The sequence below is a fragment of the Nothobranchius furzeri genome, chromosome 1, assembly GCF_043380555.1.
Source record: "Nothobranchius furzeri strain GRZ-AD chromosome 1, NfurGRZ-RIMD1, whole genome shotgun sequence".
Classification (NCBI taxonomy): Eukaryota; Metazoa; Chordata; class Actinopteri; order Cyprinodontiformes; family Nothobranchiidae; genus Nothobranchius; species Nothobranchius furzeri.
This window is the reverse complement of record NC_091741.1, coordinates 89,490,499-89,517,833: the sequence shown is the minus strand read 5'-3', so window position 1 is coordinate 89,517,833 and position 27,335 is coordinate 89,490,499. Positions and strand designations below refer to the sequence as shown.

At 40.2% G+C, this 27,335-nt stretch overlaps 1 long non-coding RNA gene across 1 annotated transcript; it reads left to right on the top strand.

Moving 5' to 3' along the window:
• The first annotated feature begins 4,894 nt into the window (after nt 1–4,894).
• Nucleotides 4,895–5,663, top strand: LOC107377163 (uncharacterized). The gene is made up of 2 exons (XR_001571908.3): nt 4,895–5,259; nt 5,402–5,663. It is a non-coding gene; the product is annotated as an uncharacterized lncRNA (long non-coding RNA).
• The last annotated feature ends 21,672 nt before the right edge of the window (nt 5,664–27,335 follow it).

Below are 27,335 nucleotides of genomic sequence, written 5' to 3'. Positions count from 1 at the left end.
CGATTTGACCTATTTTGTTATATTTCTAATTTACTGATTTTATTATGCCACAGACAATAAATCAAACAATCAGAACTTAATTATATCAAAAAGGGTTTAATTGCGCAAGTTTTCCAGTTTTAAAAGAAACCCTCAGAATTCTGCATTTGCAATTCAGAAAAATGTTAACTAAAAATGCTCACCTTTACTTTCAGCTGTTTTTAACAGTCCACTGTTGTTTTGTCAACATGCATCATTTTCTATTTATAGCTTTTGCCTCTTACTCTCTACGTCATAAAATTGCTCCTAATGGACACCAGATTTCCTCTTTTCCCACCCCCGTACATCTTGTTCGCAGCTTTTGTTGCACAATAGGTCTTGCTGACTCAGTTGCTGGAAGGACATTGAATCTCTGGGCAGCTGTGGTTGCGATTATATCGAAATTCCTTCATTCTTATTGTTAATCTTAGAATTTACAAATGTTCTACACAGCCTAATAAAGTCATCAGATCTTTTCTTTAAAGCCTTAATGGCTGGAAGTTATTTGATAGTTAATTAAGCTTCATCACCTTCTCTATATTAATTATTTCAGTGAGAATAATAATAGTTCTTTCTTCTCAAAAGCCTCAATTTTTCAAATAACATATAAAATAGACTTTGCAAAGTTCTTCGCATAAACCCCCTCTCACATGAAACCAAGTCAACTGTTTTATACTTGACATTTTCACTACCTTTCAGAATGAGCCGTTCCAGGGCTCTGCCGCTTTAGAAAATCAAGTTGGAGCTGGCCATGATCACCCATCCCCCACCCAGGCTGCTATAAGCTGAGAAGCTCCGAAATTCAGGAGGGGTTCGAAAATGATCTGCAACTCTTCCAGCAGCAGCTGTTCTCTCTCTTGCACATGAGAGGTGGTTCTATGCACATTTCCAATGTTGTGACATCACAAACAGGGACATTTTGAAACAACTCCTTTTGGCGTATGATGCCTGAAACCAAACAATAACAGAAAATGAACAGATGAGTTATTTATTTTTTCATGCTTGGAGTGTTGATAGAGGCAGAAGAGACCCACATGGCACCACAGAAGGATGCAAAAAGTGAGTTTTGCACAATAGGTCCTCTTTAAATATGTCAGCATTCCACAGTTTATTATTTATATTTTAGGATTACTTTATCATTTTATTGTATTTGAAATAATGGGTAAATATTGGCTCCAAGTCAGTTCTTTTACAGCTGTTATCACAACTAAGTCTGTTTGTATGTAAAAAGAAACCATATGGCGCCGGTCTTTATGCATCAGTTTGGAATACATGTTTTGAATAAAGATAGAGAGACATGCCCATTTTTAATTATTGTATCATTATGATTATAGCTGATGTAACCAGGCTTGAGCATGCAGAGTTGCAGCTCTGGATGTTTTCAGGTGACCTCTCAGAGAAAGCAGAAGGAATGGAAAATGCAGTTCTATTCAGTTCAGGCCTAAAACAATAAAACAACTGAAAGACGTTAGACTACACACATTGAGCTAACATTTGTTGTCATGGGAGCTGAAGGTAATCCCACATCCATACTGAGCAGAAAGATCATGCAAGATAGATGTGACATATTTGGCTATTAAAGCTGAAATAGAAAATCTGGCAACAAGCTAGCTTTTAAAAACAAACATGCTCAAGGAACTCTCACCCCTCCCATCAGTTACCATCCATGGGCCACATTAGCTGTAACTGGAACCCTCTTTGCCAGAGTAAATGAAATGGCGCTAAACACCAGTCGCCGTTTTCTAGGTCCAAGTCTTTTGTTTTCTGTGACTTTAAATGGTGTTTTTCTTTTGGGTACTCTGGTAGTTTGTCCTGAAGTTGAATACGAATACGAACCTCTGCCATAACTAGTTCTTGCCAGTCCGCCATGGTTTTCCGCGTCCGACCGTCCGCGTGGTTAGAAAGTTTCCTAGGTGCACGGTGCGGAAAGTTTGGGCCATGCGGAGGCGCGGTGGAGGGGCGTGGTTGTTAAAATTATGCAATTTTGCCGCGCAGAGCCGTGCGAACCTTGCAAGCCTAAACCAACCTTTACTCTTCAAGTCTGGCTCACTACTCCCACACTAACTGGCGTTCTTAGCCCCGCCTCTTACCAAAGGAACAGTGCTCTGATTGGCTCGTAATACAACCATTGGAAAAACAGAGATTGAGTGATTGACAAATGACCGTAAATCAATCAACCAATCAAATCAAAAATACTTTATTAATCCCAGAGGGAAAATAGAGAACAAGTTAGGCTACACATAACAGCTCCTCAACCGCTCACAGATTAAATTTTAACCTTCATATCAATCAAATCCTGTTAGATGGTACATATTATATTCATGCTTTTATTAAAATATGTATATATATTTATTTAATAACCCGTTGTACAACTTGTTAACTATTTTTTTAAAACATTAAATATTATGAACTAATTTATTGTTTGTTTGTATTTTGCTCTGTACCAGAGTAAACATTTTTTTCTTTATTTGGCCAGGGCTACACTTACATACATGCGACACATTTAGCTTTAGAAAGAAATGATCAAAAATAGCTTTTTAATCGACTACAACAACAACAGGTGACTTCAAACCACACAAAACACATTAAAACCTGTTTATGCCAATTCCACTGTTAAAAACAGGGTTGGTCTGCCTCGTTAATTAGAGTTTTTTGAATCATAGTTGCATGCAAATTTTTTAAGGTGTCTGACATTTTAAATGAGCCCATGGAGGCATTGATAAATCCTCCCGTTTCATTTATGGGGTGTTAAGTTTGACCCATATTTTCAGTCATAACTTGCCTGCTGAATGCCCTGGCAGCTAAAGCAGGGAACTTGAGTCAAAAAAAGTCTATGTTTTCACCCACAGCAGCTAAGCTTTTTTGGCTGACTGTGCTTTTGTTCACATTTAAGCCACCAAAACCACCAAACTTAGGTGCAGTCACTTTTTCCCTTTCCATATTATTAAAAAGCACAATTATGTACATCTGCTGCTGCTGCTGGAAACCAGGATCTGAAAATAGAAGTGAGGGAATGTAGGAAGTGGCCAATTCAGATAATGGGGAAAGGTTGGTGCAGAGGCTGAGAAAGGACCGTACTGTTGAGATGAAGTCACCACTGGAAATAGAAATTATGAGGCCCCCCAACCCTCTAGCTACTCCAACAATAGGTGTTGATTTTGTTATTTTTTACTGTCTTTAAAAGAAAATACTCTGCTGCAATTGGGAACACTGGGAGGAGAAATGTAGACATATGATCCAGAATTATAGTAATAAACTTGATTTTATATGTTTCATTCAAGAAAGATTAGAAACTCATTAACAGTTAATTTTAGTCACAAAACTAGGACATAACATCTTAGCTCAGCAGTTTAAAACACACAAACCTTGAAACCGGTGTGTTTTTCCATGGGTAAAGTCGTTTAGTGAATAACATTGCCTGACATCCATGTGGTGTGTGTTTACATTTGACTGACTTGCCCTCGGTATAGATTAAATGGTTTGTTTTTGGGTGTGAACCAGAAGTAGTGAGCCAGGTAGATGAATGAAACTGTTGTAACCACCAGCACCCCGTGCATCAACAGCATCATTGACAGCAACCATCAGTGTTGTTTAAAACCCCAAATATAGAAGTGGTCCTACATGACATAATGTGCCTGCAGCTCCTCCTCTAGCGGTGTGACGACAGGGTGGTACGACATCTTTAACAGCAAATCCTTTTATGCACTTTTTTTTTTTTTTTTTTGTTTTTTTTTTACCCAATAAGGCAAAAGGGAAAAGAGCCGGGCTCAGCAGTTTTCAAGGACATACTGAACTAGGTAAAAGGGGAACATTGTCTTGATCCCGTCGAGTCATTTCCTGCTAAATAATACTGAGTTAGTTCCGATCAAGTGATTTGATTGGTCAAGGGACTTTCCAAGAGTGCTGATATTGGACTAACAGCATTGGGACTGTTTACAAACAGTATCTCTCTGCTGTGCACAGGCGTTCTAACCGTTATTGTAGAAAATGTTTGTGTTGCCTAGCAACAGCCTTGTCTCCGTTTTATGTTTGGACTATTTGTGTTGGCGACGGAGCCTGATAAATGATTAAATAAATCAACAAATCATAATCTGTTGTTGCTTATTGTTCTAAAAATAAAATGAGCAGGTAGAACTGTTGTATAAAAGCAATATCACACTCGAGGTCGTGCGTTGTTGCTCAATATCAGCATTGGTGTGATTATACATACATGTACATATATACTTTATATATATATATATATAAAGTAGCATATTACTTCATGCAAATCAGGAACATAATTTGCCTTGTTCATTTTATTAGTTTGTACAGTTTGGGAAGCTGTGTCTCATTTCTAAAGCACCATTACACTCTCCGTTCCTCTTTTCCTGTTTTTGTAAACTGACTGTTGCCATAGTAACCATGCATAATTGACGTCAAGGACAACAAACAGACAAAAGAGATATTGGTTGCGAGAAAGGGGGAGAAAAAAACAAAGTTTTCACATGGTTGAAAAGATAAACTTGACATCTTCCAGAGTGCCTCAGCTCGGTCTCATTGTGAAGGAAAGAGTGTTTGACACATATCTAGGCCAGACACCTCTTATAGGTTTACCAGTGAGGGGGTGGGGTGGGTTCAGATGGAGCGCTTGTCTACGTCTGGCTCTCTTCCTGATGATGACTCATCAGACTCACAAGGGGGTTGGGGGCTTTCCTCAGCTTACCACGTGATTGTTGTTTTGCTTCTCTCTCCCTTCTACAGGCCTTTTACAGCTCCACGCCAATTTTCCCCGTTTCTTTCTGCTCTTATCGCTGTGTTTATCTCTCTGTCACAGCTTTGAGGCTGGAGCATATCAAAGTCTGCCCTTATAAGGCCTGTTTGTGACAATGGGTCTGCTGCTGACAGCCCCAGTCAGGACCGGGCCCTCCTGGGGCGTTGAGCTGTGGGTGATTCCTGGCGCTCCCGCTCACCGACAGGCACAGGCAAACAGGACGTAGATTTTCAGTTGCAGGGATGTTTAGTCTGCTACGGTCTGAAGGAAGAAGCTTGTTAAAGGAAAAACCCTAGCTCCTCAGGATAGATCTGTGTGTCATGATCCTCCTGCTGAGGTCAGTGCTCCTCCTAAATTAACCATCTTTGAGGTTCTGTGTCCCACAGGTGAGGAGCAGAGCGTCACCAGGTGTGCTGAATCAATCATTAGGAGCTCGGGTTTAAAAGGAGGATGGAGACACCACTCGAAGCCGGATGATCACTCCAGTATTGGTAATGCCTGCCACTCGTACTTGTTTGCTCGTAGACGTTTGACCTCGCATGTTTGGATTATTTGGATTTTGACTTTGGACTTATTTTTTTTAGATTAAGATTTAGAACTTGCTCCTGAAGCTCCGTCTGTTTGCCCTCCTAGGATTACCACCACAACCTTCACCGATTCTGCTAATAACCACGGATCTTCATACACGTCCCATCCTCCTCCACCGCTCCTGCATCTCCCCTCTCTGCTTCCTCACCTCCCGTCCGGCTGGATCGCCACACTCGTCACCTTGGCACCCCGCTTGTCCTGCAGCTCGCTGAGCTCAGAACTCTGAACGATCGCCCACGGCATCATGTACTGGATTTCAGTGCTCCTTTAATTCCCGTTTGTTTAATAAAAGACGTTTAATTTCTTACCTCCTGACTCCCGTGCTGACTCTGCATGTCTTGGGTTAAACGCCTTCCACAAGCCATGAAGAACACTTTTATACATGTTTCTGCCTGGATGTATAGCCCAGTTATTGACCCCAAAAGCTAGTTTCTCAGCAGTGTTTCTTTTCACAGATGTATGGTATTCATTAGTACCTCCAGCTCTAACCTGCTTAATCTTATCTTTTTTCTGTAATTACAGGCTGGTGGCCTGAACATCCCACATTTAGAAAGCCCTGTTATTGGCCCACCCGTACTTAAGCAGCTTTTAAGCACCTCTGCAGTTTGCTTACTGCCCTGGTGTTGGAGTTTAACCATTCAAATGTAGAAAGCTCTTTCTCATCAGAACAAATAGCCGGTGCTAAGAAAATGTTCTTCCATTTCTATAGGATGATTAAATAATTTAAGCTCTAGTTTTGTGTGAGAAAGTATAAAATACATTTAAAAGATTTACTTTCCGTCTGATTTGCATGGAGACACATAAGGTTACATGTCTCAGCAAACTAAATAAAACTATTTAAGACTCAACAGATTTATTGTGGGTGGGAAATTATAACTAGATCTATATGGTCCAACTTCTGAGAGAAGTCAAATTTAGCATTAGCTTATTGCAACAGGTATGGGGGAAATGCTACTTCCATTTGAGATGAATGCTACATTAAATTTGATATTCCTGTGATTTTTCTGCAGGTGAACAGGAGGGAAACTGCTCATTCTGTCCCTGTTGGCCATTTTCTAGCTTTTGTTTATCGTGTTTAAGATACTTTCATATAGTCAGAGAACTGAAATCCTTAAAATAACACCAGATGTGGGATTTCTTATCTTAGGACTTCTTATCCAACTAAAATCTTTTAAACCTCCCTACAAAGAGTGAATATTCTATAATATGTTTTTGAGCTTTTCAAAAAAAATTTACTCAACAAATTAACAATAAAGTTAATAAATGTGACAATAGTTTGGTTAGGGCAGGAAGATATCATAGCATGGATCATTTTGAGTCATTCTTTGGTTAGACCCAAATAAACAAACATCTCTTTAACGCATGCTGCCAGGCTCTGTGTCAACATAAGCCTTCAGGAAATTCTGGGATTCCTTTTGAGCATCTTTCATCTGCTACTTCAAGGTAATACAATGAGCTGAGTTTTTACTAGAGGGGATGAAAGGAGACCTTAATCTTTTGTTATAAATAGAAATGCCGTGGAGTGGATTTGACCTTCTCAGACTGACGGAGAGTGACCCCAGCACGACGATAGCAACATTCCCAACAGATGAAGCTAACATTCACTCTAGCCCAAAAAGATGACCAAGTTTTTACTGTTTGTTAATGATGTGTAGAAAAGTGACTATAGCCACTGTAGTAGCTATCCAGAGCAGATAAAGACGTCTGACAAGAAATGCATCTGGACATTTTCCAAAGAAACACAGAAACTGTCAAAGCTGACACAAGCAGTTAATAGAATAAATGCACCTTAAAAACAGACAAACATGTCAAAAACATCCGAAAGGCATGGCTGGTGAAGAGTTCTGGGTGTGAGACATGCACTAGAATGAAGCTCCTGAAAATTCCAGGATGCAGAAGAGATTATGAAGAGGATGCTAGAGTCGTGTTTCTCAGTCAGAACGTTTTCTCTGAGGTGTGTGGGGATTTCTTTCACAGTTAACCAACGCCATTGTCTTCTATTTGCACTTTCATCTCAGGCCATCAAGTACGAGCGCTGTTTCCATGGAGCAGCATGAAGCTGTTGGTAATCAGTCTGACTAATACAGAGAGCTGTTCAGCCATACCCTACTGCCTACTGACTGCCTACCAGCAGCACACATGATGAAATTACATATCTGTACTTTGATCAGTATTGAAATGATGTCAGTTTCCGATGAGACTTCTGTTACCTACAGGTGCTGGCCAGTAAATTAGAATATCATCAAAAGGTTGAAAATATTTCAGTAATTCCATTCAAAACGTGAAACTTGTACATTATATTCATGCAATGCACACAGACCAATGTATTTCCAATGTTCATTACATTTAAATTTGATATTCATAAGTGACAACTAATGAAAACTCCAAATTTGGTATCTCAAAAAATTAGAATATTCTGAAAAGGCTGAATATAGAAGACACCTGCTGCCACTCTAATCAGCTGATTTACTCAAAACACCTGCAAAGGCCTTTAAAAGGTCCCTCAGTCTTGTTTTGAAGGCACCACAATCATGGGGAAGACTTCTGACTTAACAGCTGTCCAAAAGACAATCATTGACACCTTGCACAAGGAGGGCAAGACACAAAAGGTGATTGCTAAAGAAGCTGGCTGTTCGCAGAGCTCTGTGTCCAAGCACATTAACAGACAGGCGAAGGGACGGAAAAAATGTGGTAGAAAAAAGTGTACAAGCTCTAGGGATAACCGCACCCTGCAGAGAATTGTGACGACAAACCCATTCAAAAATGTGGGGGAGATCCACAAAGAGTGGACTGCAGCTGGAGTCAGCGCTTCAAGAACCACCACGAGGAGACTCATGAAAGACATGGGATTCAGGTGTCGCATTCCGTGTGTCAAGCCACTCTTGAACAAGAAACAGCGCAAGAAGCGTCTCGCCTGGGCCAAGGACAAAAAGGACTGGACTGATGCTGAGTGGTCCAAAGTTATGTTTTCTGATGAAAGCAAGTTCTGCATTTCCTTTGGAAATCAAGGACCCAGAGTCTGGAGGAAGAGCGGAGAAGCACAGAATCCACGTTGCATGAGGTCCAGTGTAAAGTTTCCACCGTCAGTGATGGTGTGGGGTGCCATGTCATCTGCCGGTGTTGGCCCACTCTGTTTCCTGAGGTCCAGGGTCAATGCAGCCGTCTACCAGGAAGTTTTAGAGCACTTCATGCTTCCTGCTGCTGACCAACTTTATGGGGATGCAGACTTCACCTTTCAACAGGACTTGGCACCTGCACACAGTGCCAAAACCACCAGCACCTGGTTCAAGGACCATGGTATCCCTGTCCTTGATTGGCCAGCAAACTCGCCTGACCTTAACCCCATAGAAAATCTATGGGGTATTGTGAAGCGGAGGATGCAATACGCTAGACCCAACAATGCAGAGGAGCTGAAGACGACTATCAGAGCAACCTGGGCTCTCATAACACCTGAGCAGTGCCACAGACTGATCGAGTCCATGCCACGCCGCATTACTGCAGTTATTGAGGCAAAAGGAGCCCCGACTAAGTATTGAGTGCTATACATGCACATTCTTTTCATGTTCATTCTTTTCAGTTGGCCAACATTAGAGAAACAAACATTTTTTCATTGGCCTTTAGAAATTCTAATTTTCTGAGATACCAGATTTGATGTTTTCATTGGTTGTCACCTATAAATATCAAAATTAAACGTAATAAACATCGGAAATACATTGGTCTGTGTGCATTGCATGAATATAATGTACAAGTTTCACGTTTTGAATGGAATTACTGAAATATTTTCAACCTTTTGATGATATTCTAATTTACTGGCCAGCACCTGTAGTTACACATAACAGAAAGGGGTTTGTCTATAATTATTGTGCATTGCCCAAATGTGACAATAAAACTGTGATGATTCACTTCCTCCAGTTTCATCACCCTGCAAAGTATTTTAACTTTCATACCACATTATACTGACTGACAGCAAACAGCACAAGACGTCTGGGTACACAGTAGTGGAAAGACAAACTAAAGCCTCAGTGTTCACCACCAGGGCTGAACAGGGTAAACAGTTCCAGATGGCGCTGACAACACACTGCCAGGACGGGCAGCGACAAACTCTTTAAACAGCACCAACAACAGGGAATCAAGCCCCTGAATGCGCAGGTCAACCTGCATTTGGTTGTGCCAAGAAGCCATCAGCTGTCATCCTGTTGGGGCGAGATGTGCTGCGTAAGGTGCAATGAGACAGTGTGGATGCATGTGCGCAGGCGGGTGAGACCCAAACAGTGATTCAGTTGCCATGTGTGTGCCAAGTCATAAAAACAAAAAAGAGCACAACGGGGGGGGGGGGGGGGGGGTCAGGTTACAGGGATGGGGCCAGGAATATGGGCCTGACCCCGGTTTCACACTGAAAGCATCAGCGGCGCGGATCGGCACTGCTTCAAATGGAATCCATTGCAGTCTATGGACTGTTTCGATCCAGCAGTGACGCAACATTCTCCAGGCGCATGCCATAAGTGGCCCGCTGTGGCGCTGAAGGATCGGTTTCTATTTTTGCCGCAAGCCACTTCTGGGACCCATCAATTTCTGCAGTTAACATAAGGGTACACAGGAAATCCCACACTGTTTCAGTGTAAAATCACAGGTAATTTTCAAAATAAAAGTACTGCAGCTATGCAATTTCATAAATGTGAAGAATACGTGTGACACAACAACTAGTTTACTCACAGCATCATTCCAGAAGTGCAGAGGTGTGTTTTTCATGGCTTTAATCCTGGCAGTAGAGAGGAACAACATCATATATGACATCAAACAGCGATATCAAACGTGATTTCCTTCTTTTGGGTTTAACGGCGGATTGCATAACCAAAGCGTGACCTGAAGTCTCGAGGGATTTTGTGAGCTTGCGAGTCCAGCGAAGAGCACAGCGAGGAAGCCGTGCCACTGCCAAGACTCTCCCGCTTTGAAGTTCGCTAGTAAACTGTTCCGCTGCCGTTTTGCGCCACTGATGCTTCCAGTGTGAAACTGGCGTTAGGGTTAGGATAAGGAATGGAGCCAGGAGTATGGGCCTTAGGGGTAGGGCCAGGGTCTAGAGCCAGAGCCACGCAGTCAGGGCAAGGGTCCATCATGTCAGTGTTGAGTCCCATCAGAACTAGAAGGTGCCAGAAAGGATTAGTTTGTGGTTGTGGGACGCACACACTTCCATAAGTAGAGTTAGGGACTGCTCCAACCAGTGCTGCTCTACTCCACCAGTGTGTGTGTGTGTGTGTGTGTGTGTGTGTGTGTGTGTGTGTGTGTGTGTGTGTGTGTGTGTGTGTGTGTGTGTGTGTGTGTGTGTGTGTGTGTGTGTGTGTGTGTGTGTCGTTTTCTTTCCAAGACCCCACTCTGACTGTTTACCCTGAGAACTTGTTGGAGTGTCACTGGGTAGAGGCAATGGCCGAGGGCTTTTGCACATGTTGCACAAGTCCAATCCCTGTGGTCAAGTTTATTTTTATGTCACTAAGAGATTGCTCAAACTGAATATTCAACATTCCTAAAATAGCTTTAGAAGCTCTTTGTTAACTAGATAACTGGTGTTGTGTTTTATTCTGCAAAAACAAATAATGAATCAAACTGTTAATGAGTTACTCTGCAACTTCAAGGAAGCTGAAAGGAATGTTTGGAGGCCAGCGGGCAATGTTCCTGCTTACAGAGGTTGTTAATGCTATATATGTGTTTCTGACTGTGAGATAGGGTTTAATCTGGTCTTAGGCTACAAGGAGGAAAACATTCTTTATAAGCCAGTGTCTTACTCAGCTGCAACTAGATGAAGACATAACACAATCAGTCAGAAGTATATAGAAATGGCACTTGTAACACATTTGAAAGACATTTCAGATGTTCCTGACAGGTTCATGATGTTTTGACTATTTTGGGAAACATTATTTAGCAAATTGTTTTGAATATACTCAGAATTTTGAGATCAAGGCCCTGTAACTCATGTAAGGAAATAAAGAACACTCACAACTGTTTGAAGATGTTTTGGAAACTCCCTCGTGAAGACCTTTTGCAGCTCATTGCCAGCAAACAAAGCCCAACGAGATGCTGGTTGTTTGTTTCATTCCAATGTTTACATGCAAGGACACTTGGAGCTTCAAGGTTGGAATTACATAAAGGAAAATTTTCTACTGGAACTAAGACCCCACCAAAATCTCCACAACTCTGTAGGACCTGGCTGGATGATGACAAATATGGAAAACCTCCTTTAGTGTGAAAATAATTATTATGCTGAGACAGTCTCACTCACCAAATAGGTTTTCCTAGCTACTTTCCACCTCCTAAAGACGCTTGCTTGCTTTCTCATCCCTCTCCATTCGTCAGCAGACGATCCTACCACTCACACCCAATTTCAACACATACTCATCCCAGCACAGTGCTCTCACTGCATTGGGATGCAACTACGTGGTACATCCATCATGAGCAACTTTAGGCATGTTACCAAGGCATGGAGCCATTCTGATGGATGTTGGCCCCACAACATGAATATGCTGCTACACACAACTCAGATCCACAATATGATGCTACATCAGGATAAACCAGCACAACATTTTCTGTGAGTTCTGTGTGCCCTGGCATCTGTTGTTGACCTCCTAATCTCTGTCAACACCCAAACACTGGACAGTAATAACCATTCATGTTTTATTTTGACTTTTAAACTATTGGTGAAAACATCTCCCACATGAGTTCTGTCTCTTATACAGAAAACTAGATTTGATATTTGTAATTATGTTTTTAATATATAAGACAGGCATAACAGTTGGACACACCTTCTCATGCAATGTGTTTTCTTTATTTTCATGACCATTTACATTAGTAGATTCTCACTGAAGGCATCAAAACTATGAATGAACACATGTGGAGTTATGTACTTAACCAAAAAAGGTGAAATAACTGAAAACATGTTTTATAATCTATTTTCTTCTAAATAGCCACCCTTTGCTCTGATTACTGCTTTACACACTCTTGGACTTCTCTTGGTGAGCTTCAAGAGGTAGTCACCTGATATGATTTTCCAACAGTCTTGAAGGAGTTCCCAGAGGTGTTTAGCACTTGTTGGCCCCTTTGGAAATGGTCATGGTCATGAAAATAAAGAAAACACATAGAATGAGAAGGTGTGTCCAAATGTTTGGCCTGTACAGTATGAATAATCATGTTGTTATAATATATATTCAATTTAATTCCATAAACTAGAGTGTTGGCTGGGGTTGAGTTTCATTTTAAACATTAGGTAAAACTTTGTAAACCAGATTATTTGGCTGACTTCATCCTTGCAGCCAAGTTTGCGAGTGCGTCATTCACTACCTAAATTGCATGAATCTGTCTTGCGTCAAATCAGTGTGTTTGTACATGCTCGGACGACGTCAAGCAGAACCTGTGCTACTCATTTTGGGCATAATTTCATTTTGGGTACAAACATCTGGGAAAGAAGATGGCCAGAACCTTTCACCACAGCTCTTATAATTGTTTTGTACTTTAGTGTGTTGACAACAGTAAGTTTGTACGTTGTAGAAGCAGGTGAAGAAGTTCTGTAATTTAGCAGCAGGAATTGAAGCTCACTACCTTTCTGTTTGTATTCATGCCATCCCCTAATAATAGCTCTCTTTGATCCTAATATAAAAGCCCTTTACCTCCTTTTCTCCTTTTATTTTCTGTGACTTAGTTACTTGATGGTGTGTTTCAGGGCTGAGGAGTGTTTACGTTTCCAGTTAGACTTTCTGCTCACAGGAAAACATCTGCTCAAGGCCACGCAGGTTCTTTTACAAAAGGAAAAGCAGCCTATTCTTATTGAATTCACTAAATGGATATTTTGCTTTCAAAAAAAAAAACTGGAAAAATTAATTGCTGCCAGTAAGTCATGTTGATTACATATGAAACACTTTGTTTTATAAGGGTTGAGTTGTCTGGGTTTTTATGCTAACAGTTGCTTACACTTGCCGGTCACGCCTTGTTTTTACTGCTGCTGCATGATTAAAAACTAATTACAGATTCACGTCTGCAAACAAACATCATGATTAATGGAACATTTGCTTACTGGCTCGCTAATTTGCTGAGACAAATTTACACAAAGATATTTTTTATGTAGATTTTGCCATTGGGGCATAAATAAGGAAGTCAACAGAACAGAGACATGGCTGGCTTTGGAGATTCAAATCTCATGTTGATGACAGTCATTACAATTCATTTTTTAATGATTAATGTTGTAATAGCACTAAACTAGTGTGTGTCTAATGAATATGCATGTGAGAAGAGGGAGAGACAGGAGGAAGTGTGAGTCAGAATCCGTCTGTTGCTGTTTAACAGCAGGAAAGTGTTTCTCTTGGAGACATCAGTGAGATTGTTTCCAAAATAATTTCTGTCATCGATAGCATGCTGTTATTGCTTCTTTTTTTTTAACGTTTTTAGACGCGTCAGATGCAAAAGCAGGTAGAACTTGGCCACAAGAACCTTCACCATGGTGGTAAATAACTTCCATTTTAAAACTAAATCACCAACCAGTCAACACTCATCTGCTTATGGTGTGGAGGTGCAAACACATCAGCAGGGCAGTAAGAGCTGAAAGGCTTTAAGAAACATAATCTTTTGGTTCACCAGCTGGTAAATTCAGAACATGATGATAAATGTAAAACTTATAGAAAATTCAACAATAACTATCATGTAAGACTGCTAAATGATATGTTTGTGATCAAATAATTAATACATTTCATATTAAACAGATATTAGATATAAATGTCATTAGAATAAGTCACCACAAATTTTTTATCTGTAGGAAGTGTACAGTAAGGCTTTGAGTGTGTCGTACACAAGTATGCAAATAATTGCCAAATGTGGACAGTGAGCATTGCTTCATCGACCACCAACACACTCTCACACCCTAAGCGTGGGAAACAAACGCTTGGTCAGCCACCCTCCACGTCAGACCCTAGACGCCAAAAGTGCCCTTTTTCGTTACTTATGTGCGAAAAGGGGTTTTTCCCTTTTGTGACTGCAGATCCCAATGCAGCGTAAAACTGACGTGATTAGATATCCGCTGATGCGGCACCGAACCAGCTCATTTAACCGCACCTAAACCTCAACGTTTCACTATTTATAACCTTCCCCTCTCCCTCATCCTAACCTTAACCCTCATTTAACCGATGTGGCACCGAACCAGCTCGTTTAACCGCACCTAAACCTTAATGTTTCACTATTTATAACCTTCCCCTCTCCCTCATCCTAACCTTAACCCTCTTGCTACCTAAAATGTTACTCTCACTGTGATCAAGAGTTTGTTTCCCACGCATTCTGACTGTGACAGTCAGAGTCTGACTGTCAATTTTCATATTTGCCGCCCAAGGGGAACGTTAGAACATACCATCTGGAGAAGGGGAGGTTACACACACCCTCTACTTTTAACCTCCACCGTGGTAGTTGAAACCTCCCCCTCGCGTTGGCTCGGTCCAAACCCGACCAATCACGAGACGGCTCCCTCCGTTCACTTCACAGAGCCGGCTTTTAGAGCGATCGACACATCACTAACGTGTTCGCTAGCAAGATGGTTAAGGTTAGGATAGGGGTGAGGGGAAGGTTAAATAAGAAGACAAGGTTAAATAAGAAGACAAGGTTAAATAAGAGGATAAGGTTAAGGTGAGGTACAATGAGCTTGCTTGGTGCCCTGGCTGCGGACATCCCATCGCGTCAGTTTTACGCTGCATTGGGATCTGCAGTCAAACAAGGGGAAAACCCCTTTTCGCACATAAGTAACGAAAAAGGGCACTTTTGGCGTCAGGGGTCTGACGTGGAGGGTGGCTGACCAAGCGTTTGTTTTTGACGCGCTGGGAGTGAGAATGTGACCACGGCGCATGCCGGGATGTTTGTGCTACTTTTTAGAAAAAGAAGTCTTTATTAACAACTTTCAAAAAAACTTTACATTCATTTCTGTCCATATTACAGGGGACAGCAATAGTTTAGGGGGTAGAGAGAGTTGTCCAGTAATTGGAAGGTTGCTAGTTTGATGCCGGCTCCCACTAGAGAATGCTGCTGTTGTGTCCTTGGGGAAGACACTTGACCCACCTTGCCTGTTGTTGGTGGTCAGAGGGACCGATGGTGCCAGTGATTGGCAGTACACCCCAAGGCAGCGGTGGCTTCATCATAGTTCATCCTCACCAGCATGTGAATGGGTGAATGACTGACTGTGTTTTGAAGCGCCTTGGGGGGTTGTAGAACCCTACAAAGGCTCTATACAAATACAGGCCATTTACCATAAAATCTTAGTCTAAAACATTCAGACCATGAATAAGTTTCATTAATCTTCTGAAAAGGAACTTCTTTCATTTGAAAATGCATATTTTCAGAAAAGGCACTTGAGCCGTTGTTCCGCCTTCTTCTCAAAAATCCTACATAACAGTGGATTGTGAGAAACACCTTTTGCCCAAGTCTGCATCAATGCAGACTTGGGCAAAAGGTGTTTCTCAATGCCAAGGAACCTCGCCTTGATGTCTTGGCCCCGCCCCGGTTGCCTAGGAGATACGTCATCAGAAGCCGCCAAGGCGTGTTCCATTGTTCATGTTCTACCGAGGTGTGTTTTCTCCATTTGCTAGTCATTTAGCTACCTGAGCAAGGATACACGGGAGGTGTCTTGTAGCCTAGCCTTGGTCAAAAATTACCCAGAATACACCGCAGTATTTTCAAAAGGATGGCGGATCAGAAGCCGGCAGCTACTTTGGGGCAAATTTCAAGTTTAAATGTAAGTCAACTAATGTAAAATGTTTTTTTATATCCAAAGAAGTTATCTATGGTTGGTTTGTTGCTTATTAGTTGCAGCTTTGATTTAACAAATATATACACAATTTAAAAAGGAAAAGCCTTGTTATATAGTTATACTGAAACTTGTAAGCCGCGGTCACGTGATGCAAATCTGTTCCATTTAACCATTTTCTTTGACCAAGGAAGGACAGTGTCCTCGTAAGCAAGGCACCTGCCCTCACAAGACATTGCCTTGCGAGGCCTGGCGCCTTGACATTGAGAAACACCCAAAGTGTAGATCAAGGGTGCAAAAGGGGTGTGGTCAGCTTCCGCATTTGATGATCAGGACACCCTACGCACTCACACCCCTGGACAGGATTGCACAATTGAAGGGTGCAAGGGTGGAAGTGTGAGTATTGGGATTAGGTCAATGACTAAACTGTCATGGTTGGTGGAATGGATTCCTTTGTATGTTTTCAGAGTTGTTTCAGTCAGGTCATCTGTGTTAGTCTTTCCCGTGCCTCACATCGATGTAGTCACTCAGCCTTTCACACCTGCTGTTCATTAGGACAATTAAACCAGCTTCCTCCAACTAAGTAATCACAGTCCTTGGTTTCACAGCCTCATGGTCAGAACCTCCTGTTGTTTGCTGCTGTTTGTCCTCATGTGGGTCTCCTTCTCTTCCTCCTCCTCCTCCTTCTCCTCCTTTCAGGGATTCCCTGGGCATAGCTCTCCACTTCTCATGTGAATGTTAGAGAATGAAAAGATGCTTTGGTAATAATAAAGATAAGGTTAGGATCATATTTAATACGTGTACATTTGTGTGAGCACTCAAGAGGAAATAACTGGTATTTAACATACTTGGTAAACTTTTAGCTTCTCCTGCAACCTGAAAACCAAAGTTGAGTGTTTAGATGACTGCAATGTATGAGAAAATCCAGGAGGTGCGATTTATAGGAAAATGAATGCTTGACACATCTGAAGCTGTAGATCTAAACTAGTCCATTCATATGATTGCTTTTACAAGGAACAAGGATGAGTATAAGCCCACCTGGAAAAAAACATCATCCTGGGACAAACACCTTCCTTGATGTTTCACCCACACCCAGTTTGAATGGGCAACACAAAATCATAACATTCCAAGGATGAGCTATTTTTAAGAACCTTGGCAAAGACAAGGGTGACTCCTTGCTTCCTTTCATTTCTTGCGTCTCTTACTGTGACCCACACTATTTGTATTGGGTTTGCTGTGATCTCCATGGTAACAGTGGCAGAGGGAAACCTGTATTCATCAGAAAGAATCTGACTAAGAAATTCTGCTCATGTAGCAAGCCATTGATGTCCCAGAATAGAAGTTTTGGAGCTTTGGGGCTTGTTTTGTTTTTTCCCCCTTCATGTACAGAACTAAGCAAGGGGAGGTGTTGACCGCTGTATGCAATGCTGCTATGATTCTCTTACTTTTCCCCCAGGAGTATAAGAAGAGAGAACACGAGAGAAACAGGTCATGGCCTGGTCAGTTGCAGAAATCCAATTCATCACAGATGTGTGACACCAGGAGTACTGGCACAGCTTCTTTCAACATAAAAGCTGGACAAAGTTTATCCACACACGGTGCCTGGTGGCTATTGTCCCAAGTGTGCTGGTAATGCCCTTATTTGGCCTGAAACGATGATCCTATTTAGGCTCATAGAAGGATTATCTACATTACAGCAGCAGGTTTATGTTAAATAAAATCTGGTTTAAAGTGTTGCCACGCTTGTGTATCTCGTTATGCAACGAGATTTGCTTATTTAAACTAAAATAATCCTAGATCATAGTTAAGAGCAGACTGATGTGTGCAGCTGTCTAAACAGCTGACTAAGCAGTCTCTCTGTGTTCCTTCTTGGGGAATCGACATGTGGTCTACATGGGGAAAAGAGAAACAAAAGACTTTAGAGCTTTTCTGTACCTTTTCAAAAACAATTTCATCTGAGGCTATGTTCATACCTAACCAGGTTTTTGTAAGATTAAATATTCACCCATGCCCAGCTAAAGACCCTTTTATTTAAAGCTGCTTTTAACTAAACCTTTTATTTTCTTATTTTTAACTCAAAATTTTAATCTTTCATTTGTTTATAAAAATTAATAATTTTATGACTATTTTTTCTTATGTTAATCTAATTCTGTTTTGAGAGCCTTTTGATTGTATGATGTTAATCTGTTTATGATTTTATGACTTTGTTTTATTTTGTTTTGATCTATGTGAAGCACTTTGTGATTCTATGTCTGTGATAAGTGCTATATAAATAAAATTTACTTACTACATGCAAAAGTTGACAATGGAATTAGCAAATCTTTTCTTTGGTTTGACATTTTCAAAAGAATCCTTCTTGCTGTATTGCAGGGGTATTCATTTCCGGGCCTGGAGGGCCGGTATCCAGCACGTTTTAGGTTTTACTCTGTTTCAACACACCAGATTTCAATCAGCAGGTAATTAACAGGCTTCTGCAGAGCTTGATGAGCTGCTGCACATGTGATTCAGCCACTAAAGGCGCCTTGGGGGGTTCCAGGACTCTAGACGGTGCTATATCTAATATAGGCCATTTACCATTTACTAAATCGTGTGTTGGAGCAGAGAAAGCCTTCAGGATCGAAATTGAACACCCCTTCTGTATAGCTTCATGTTTCTAGGGATCACCGGCCAAAACATCTTTTTTAAATCTTTGTTTAGTGGGACACATGGTCAAACTCCTCCCTACATGTGTACATGGCCTGAGAGAAACTTCCCAATTTGAAGATTCAGTTTACTTGACATGTATTCAGAAGATGTAAAAGCTCATTTCACTGAAAGACGTATAGCGTTGCATCACTGATGAGTAACACATCAGCAGACTGCTCAAGGCTGTTACAGTATCTGAATTGTGGGTTTCACACCCCGTTATTTTAAACATCAACCTTGCACTGATGTTTTGGACCACCAACAAAGACGACTCAAGTCAGGTTTAGGAATGCTCTAAATTACAGACTATTGCTGTTCTTATGGGAGGCATAATCCTTCTCAGATCTAGAGATCCACTCACTCCAGGAAGTTTGGGATGTTCTTTTCTGCCAAGGATGATGGGATTTCCCTTAGTTATGTGATCAGATGTTGCATCAGAATGGCAGTTGGGGGATTTTGGGAACAAATTCCATTATACAGGAATCCCATTAATTCATTGAGTGTGGTTTTAATGTATTTTCATTATGAGTAAAATGGCAACACTGCCTTGTTTTTTTAGAGTAGTTGTTTCTGCTCTAAAAATGGTTCGGATTATCTAGTGCTAAAAAGAGTCCCTGTTAAGGTTCTTAAACCAAAGAGTAGAGCAAGAAAAGCCCGACATCTCCTGCCACCAACAGGCACTCCAAAACTCATTTGCTTGACTAATCTTCACAGTTGTTGCTGCAAAAACCGAACCCATTGTGTGATTCAGCTGCTGAACATTTGACCTGTTTTTGAGTTTTGTAAAATTTCTCTCAGTCACAGATGTTCTGCAGGTTTCTGCAAGTCCTGATCCTAACCATTTTAACACTTGGAACTATCGTCTTGTATTGCATTGTCTGTATTTGATGTTTTTGTTGCATTTTGAGTTATATTATTGACTGTTTTGCTTTAGAATTTTACAAGAATTGGTTTGTGGGTGGTTTCTGGGATAAATGTGAGATGGCCTCTGCAGGTCTTGAACCAAGAAGACACTCTAATCAGCTAATGAATCCAAAACCCCTGCAACGCGTTCCTCGGCCTTTAGATCAAGACTATTCAATTCCGGGCCTGGAGGGCCGGTATCCAGCATGTTTTGGTTTTAACCCTGCCTCAACACACCTGATTTCAGTCAGCAGGTGATTAACAGGCTTCTGCAGAGCCTGATGAGCTTCTGCACAGGTGATTCAAATGCTGAATCTAGTGTATTGGACTAGAGAAACCACTAAAGCGTGCTGGACACCGGCCCTCCAGGCCCGGAATTGAATAGCCCTGCTTTAGATGGTCTCTCAAACTACTGAAATTAACTTTTGCACCATTTTCTGAGTTTTACTTGTATATCATGCACATAGCATTGAACAAATTTTGCCAGAGACTAAGAGTGCCTAATGCTTGTTAACATTTCAGCAACATAGCACCAACATTATCTGCATTCTGCTGCATTTGTTATTGAATCAGCATTCTTTGTCTCAGACTTGCAGCAGAGTCTAATTTATTGATTTTTCATCCAAAGTTCTCATGTTGCTGCCCTTTGGATTCATTTGCCACAACAAAACATTGTTTCTGATCTTAACTGAGTCATTCCTGCCTACACATTGACCCTATCTGGTCAGTATTTGACATCAACGGTGCTTCCCATTGATGCAGTCACAACCAGTACGAACAAAAACCTCCACTGTTGTATCATGAAAGCCATGCTGCGTGGACAGAACTTGCATAATGTCATTTTCTCCGAGGACGACAATCTCTGTTTGTGTACACTGGGATTTTTTTTTTTTTTAGGAATTTGCATGAGACTCCAGCATCCAGGCTGGTAGTTTCCACCATTCCCACAGCTTTCTGAGTGTGTTTAATTCCACCTCTTAATTTAGATTCATTATTTGGTGGATTGTAAAATAGCATTAAAGTAGATGAGAAATTATACTTTTGGTGAGGCTTAGACTTGAGCTGCAGACAAAGCTACCACCCTGCTGGATCCATTAAATTGCTGCCAGTTCAGCAGCTGTTTTCATTGACTGACTTTATAGGTGTATAAATGGAGCGCCTGTCAGTGTGTTTAGGGCTATGAAACATTTAATTCAAATGACAGCGTGTCATTTGTGAGCAGCTGTTGTTTTACTCAGCACATCCAGTAAAACAGTTTAAATTGAGGTATATATATCACCCCCCATGCATGTTCTGTCAAATGAAACAATAATGTTCCTGCTTTTCACTGTGATGACTGTTTCACATTCACCACACTCGGTTTACTCCAGATGTGTTCTGAAGTAAAAGTCTTCCCTAGACTTTTAGAATTAAAATGAACAGAAAGGCTGTGCTTTTATGGACTCATAACTTTGTATGTGAGCACATTATGTTCCCTACAGATGTAAAAGTCTAAATGTTTACTGTAAGTCTCTGTGCTGTCAGTCATGGCAACATCCCAGTTGTTGTCCAGTTAGCCTAGTTGCACCAATAAGCAGATTTGGGTGCTTTGCAAAGAGATCAACAGAAGCAAAGTTTGTTCTGAAACTCTGTGTGGGTTGGAATCTGATTATTCCTAGAAGCAGAAAATAAAAGAATAAACATCCATATATCTGCACAGACAGACAGACAGATAGACGAACAGATGGACAGATGGATAGATGATAGATAGATAGATAGATAGATAGATAGATAGATAGATAGATAGATAGATAGATAGATAGATAGATAGATAGATGATAGATGATAGATGATAGATAGATAGATAGATATATAGATAGATAGATAGATAGATAGATAGATGGATGGATGGACAGATAGATAGATAGATAGATAGATAGATAGATAGATAGATAGATAGATAGATAGATAGATAGATAGATAGATAGATAGATAGATAGATAGATGATAGATAGATAGATAGATAGATAGATAGATAGATAGATAGATAGATAGATAGATGGATGGATGGATGGATGGATGGATGGATGGATGGATGGATGGATGGATGGATGGATGGATGGATGGATGGATGGATGGATGGATGGATGGATGGATGGATGGATAGATAGATAGATAGATAGATAGATAGATAGATAGATAGATAGATAGATAGATAGATAGATAGATAGATAGATAGATAGATAGATAGATAGATAGATAGATAGATAGATAGATAGATAGATAGATAGATAGATAGATAGATAGATAGATAGATAGATAGATAGATAGATAGATAGATGGATAGATGATGGATAGATGGATAGATAGATGATGGATAGATGATGGATAGATGATGGATAGATGGATGGATAGATGGATGGATAGATAGATGATGGATAGATGATGGATAGATGGATAGATAGATGATGGATAGATGATGGATAGATGGATGGATAGATGGATAGATAGATGATGGATAGATGATGGATAGATGGATAGATAGATGATGGATAGATGATGGATAGATGGATAGATAGATGATGGATAGATGGATAGATAGATAGATAGATGGATAGATGATAGATGGATAGATGATAGATAGATAGATAGATAGATAGATAGATAGATAGATAGATAGATAGATAGATAGATAGTAACTAAAGACCTGGTATACAATTAAAATGATAACACTTGGATTTACGTCGAAAGAAGAAGGGGAAAAAAACTACAGCGGAGAACTGTTCGGTGAGTTGTAAGCTAGCAAAATGCACCAAGCTAAACCAACAAAGGAAAAAATGAGTCACCAACTTAAAAAAATTGAATTAAAGAGAACAGACTTAACCCCAACTGAAAAGAAGGCTCTGCATGAACTGCTCGGCGACCATGACTATGAAGTTTCACAGGAGAAAGAGATGGAACCCACCCCCCTCCATGACTCTCCATTCAGTAGCCCAGCTCCCAAGAAACTTAACAGCAGACTACCGGAACCATCTATTTATGAGCTACAGATGACAATTTTAAGAGCTGTAAACGATAGAGCAGACGAGCTGGCACATCAGATAAGCAGCAACACAGCAGATATCAAGGAACTGAAAGTTTCTCTTGAGATAAATGATATAAAATTGGAAAATGCAGCCCTGAAGAAGCAATGCGAAAAGCATCAGGTGGAGATAATTTCACTGAAGGAGCGGGTGACTGATGCTGAACGCTGCGAGCGGAGATGGAGCCTGTGACTCTACGGTTTACCTGAGGAAGATAACAAGATCATCAAACAAAGAGTGGCGGACATCCGTCAAAATATTTCACCAGAAACGGGTGTCAAAGCAGCGGAGGGAATCGACATCGCACACAGGCTGGGGAAACGAGCAAATGGCAAAAAACCGCTGTATCATCATCCTGTTGGCCTTTCGCTTCATCAGGGATGAGGTCTGGAGAGCTGCAAACAACAATGCTTATCTACGCGAGAAAAAGCTTTGTTTTGGAGAAGACTTGACTAAAGAAGATAAAGAGAAGAGAGCAGCGCTGTGGCCCCTCATTGAAAGAGCACGCAAAGATGGGAACAAAGCTTACTTTGTGGGAGTCAAAGGTTTCATAAATGGTAAGGAAATCCACCTGCCATCTGAAAACTGAACTGAATCATAAAAATAGAACTGCATAGGGATTGGTCCTGATTGACTGTATTTCATATCCTAGCTCTTAGGAAATACTTGGATTGAGTTTCCAACAGTGATTTGTTATAAATCTATATTCCTCTCAATAATAGAAAATAGTTTTTGCCTCTGTTTATAACGCAAGTGTATCCCAAATGTTTCTTCACATATGTTCAATTGTTATTTCTATGCTGAATAGTTTTCCAAAGCAATTCGTCTGTTACACAAAATGTTTTATTTAAGAAGGTTAAAGGGTCAAATACCTGATATAGGAGTCGTTTTGTTCAGTTGACGTACTTTAGGAAATATTGTGATAGTTTCTCTTAAGTCTTATTTCTAGAGCTTACTTTCATTTCGATAAACACCGGGGGTCTGCGAAATATTGTAAAAAGAAAAGCATTTTTCTTGTTCTGCAAGGAGGCAAAAACTGATTTTATTTTTCTTCAAGAAAGTCACTCTTGCTTAGAGGATGAAACATTGTGGAAAAACCAATGGGGTAAAGACACTTGGTTTTCTCATGGATCCAATAGGTCTGCTGGAGTCATTATATTAAAGGACAAATTTGATGGAAAAATATTAGATAAAAAATTGATATTAAAGGTCACCACATATTTTTTATAATAGAGTTTCATGCACATATTTTTCTATCACGGAACGTCTACGGGTATAACTCAGACTCTGTAAATTGTTATTTATTAAATGAGACTGCAAATGTCATTAACTCTCTTACCTGTAAATACCCTTCAGCCAAGATTATTTTGGGAGGAGATTGGAATATGGTATGGTCTCAAGAACTAGACAGACACCCCTTCAGTGAAGGGGGCCTTAATGTACTGACCTTTACTTCATACAACCAAACTATAAAAATCAATTGGATTAAAAGATTCATTAAATGCCCTGATAGCATGTGGAATATTATCCCAAATAATTGATTTAATGCTCTTGGTGAACTTAACTTTTTGTTAATATGTCCTTTCTCAGTAGGAAAACTCCCAATAAAATTAAGTAATTTTCATAAACAATCTTTATTTTGTTGGAATCTTATCTTTAAACATAACTTCTCACCTCACAATTGTATTATTTGGAACACTACAGATACAGTACATAAAAACAAAACACTCTTTCTACAAAATTGGTCATTAAGCAATGTAAACACTGTGAATAATCTATTAAATACTAATGGCGAAATAGTATCTCACAAAGACTTCATAGAAAAATATAATATTAAGACTTCACAAGAAGAGTATAATTTAGTAATTAGATCTATCCCTGTTAGCATCTTTTCTTTAGCACAGACCATACAATCAAATGTTATCTTATATGCAGCATATGGGTTCTCATTTACAGATAAGGAATGTAATAATTCTGTTATTAGAAAAGTAATTGACCCTGTATTAACACCGATATGTAAACACCGATGGACTTTAATGAATGCAAAACTATGGAACAGGATCTTTCTACTACCTCACCAAAATGTTATTGTGAAAAAGATAAAAGAAGTCTTGTTCAAAACTGTACACAGATATTACCCGTCAAAAGTGAACATCTGTATTTTTTTCCAAATGTCTCTGACATCTGTACGTTTTGTGGTTGTAAGGGAGAAACGACTGAGCATATTTTTGTTGATTGTTTTCATGTAACATGGTTTTGTCATGAGTCTGCTGTTTTTCCCTCTAAGGCCTAGTCCACACGTAGCCGGGTTTTTTTTTAAAACGAATATCCGCCCCTCCAAAAACTTGCATCCACACCACCTCGTTTTAAAAAACAAACTCTGTCCACACGTACCCGGATAAATACGTTGTTAAGGACATGCCAGACCTGTAGGCGGCAGTACTTCCCCCGTTCTTAACCTCGTCCTTCGTCTGTGGTCTTCTGCAAGGAGCAGTAATTCCGCTTGCAAAAACAAACAAGCAAAAAGCACTTGGACAATTGATAAAGCGAGCGCAACTCTGAGGACATCCATGCTGTCGGCTAGTGCAAACACAGGTCGCACACGTGATGTCAGCATTTTTTTGTCGTGGAAAGTGACGTTGTGGACCTTAAAACTCCGGTTTTGTCTGTCCACACGCAGACACCCAAAACAGAGAAAATGCAGATCGTCACTTTGGCCGGAGTTTTTAAAAAGATCTGTTTTTGTGTGAAAAAACTCGTTTTTCGTGTGGATGACAGGCCAAAACGTAGAAAAATATCTACGTTTTGGCAGATCCCCGGCTACGTGTGGACAGGGCCTGAGTCTCTTTGCAGGTGGGCGTGTCGGAGAGCCTCAGCTGCTGCTTATTTCCCATCAGCAAGGCCAGGGGATTTAAGGAGTGGCGTGTCCGCACTACAGCGCCGGTTGCTACTCTCACCTGGGTAGCTTTCAGCCTCGTCCTGAACTTGTAATGTTTTTGCAATCTTGCCCTGCTTGTCCTGTTTTTTAATTGCCTTTCCTGCCTCCAGATCTACTACCAGATCCCAGCCTGAGTTCTCGTCTTTCCTGGAGTGTGAACCTCAACATCGTCACTCATCTCCCCTGGCCATCTGCTCTCCGCCGTTCACCTGCCCTGGATACCCGTCAGCCACACCCCTCCTGCCTCAACCCAATTCTCCATTGACCAGACCTGACCAACCCTCTCCTCACATCCATCCTCTGTTCTGGCTCCGTAAGATCTCCCTTCCCTCTATCTGGTTCTCTCGTTCCTGGTTTGACCCCCATGTTTTTCTATTTTTAGACCCCGGCCCAGTTTCCGCTTCATCAAAGTTTCGCCCTTAGTTCCCCGTTTGGAGCTGCGTCCTCTGTTTATTATTTTTTCATTTAATAAAACCATATTCTATTTCTTACCTCCTGCCTGTGGTGATTCTTTCATGTGGGTCAGGAAGCTTCCTGCGATCATGACAGGTTTTGGTTCCATCTACAAAAATATATATTTCCAAAAAGCTACAAAAAGATTTTTTTAAGCAAATCTGAAATACTCCTTATTGTTACTAACCCTTATCTATCATCCAATGAAAAATATATAATTTGATCATTATTTTAGCTAAATTTTATTTACATAAAATGATTTTTCAGAAAAGCATTCCCTCCTTTTATAACTTAAATTACAGACCTTATGAAATATTGGGACAGCATTGAAATTTTGAAAAAGAAGAACAGCAAATTAACCAAGACTATCAATTTATTTCATCATTTCAATATTGACACAGCAGATCCCTAAGTGTTATGTTTGTATGTTTTTCTTTTTTTTCTTTTATGTTTTCTGTCTGTCTTATTTTTGTAAGTTAATTGTCAACTCTTATGTAATTGCAAATGTAAACAACTGTAAAATGTGATCTATGAATAAAAAATAAATACAAAATTAAAAAAAGATACCTGCAGATGTAAGGAGGTGTGGCTTGATTAATACTTAAATAACCATGTGTCCCTTGCCTTTTTAATGTGCTCTAAGTATATACATAGTATTTACATCATAAGCAGGTCAGACATAGCGCTGAGTTTTGGGTATGCTACATTTGACCACCCAAGCTGCCTTTATTCAGCAACAACAGGGTAAATGTGGCTTTAGAGTTTCCTGCCCCTTCAATTAATAATCTTTAATATAAACAATAAAGTTCACCACTTTTTTGTTCCTCCCTGGTGTGAACATAATAGGGTTATTGATGCAAAACAACAAATAAAAGACTGTGTGAAAAGTGAAAATTTTCTATTAATAAAGAGCGCATGATTGATTCAGTTATCAATGTTTTAAAAATAAAAAGCATGTTTCTGCAGCTGTCTAGACATGAAACTGTTCTACAAGAAGAAACAGAAGACAATTTGACATCTGCTCTGAAAAGATTATTGCTGGCTGTTGGCTGATATTTACCAACTGGCAGCTTTGATCCAACTGGTGAGAAAGTTTAACCAGAGACTTATTAAAAACCCGAAATCAAAACAAAAGCTGTCCGTATTTTAATTAAAACATTCCTTTTTGTATTTATACTT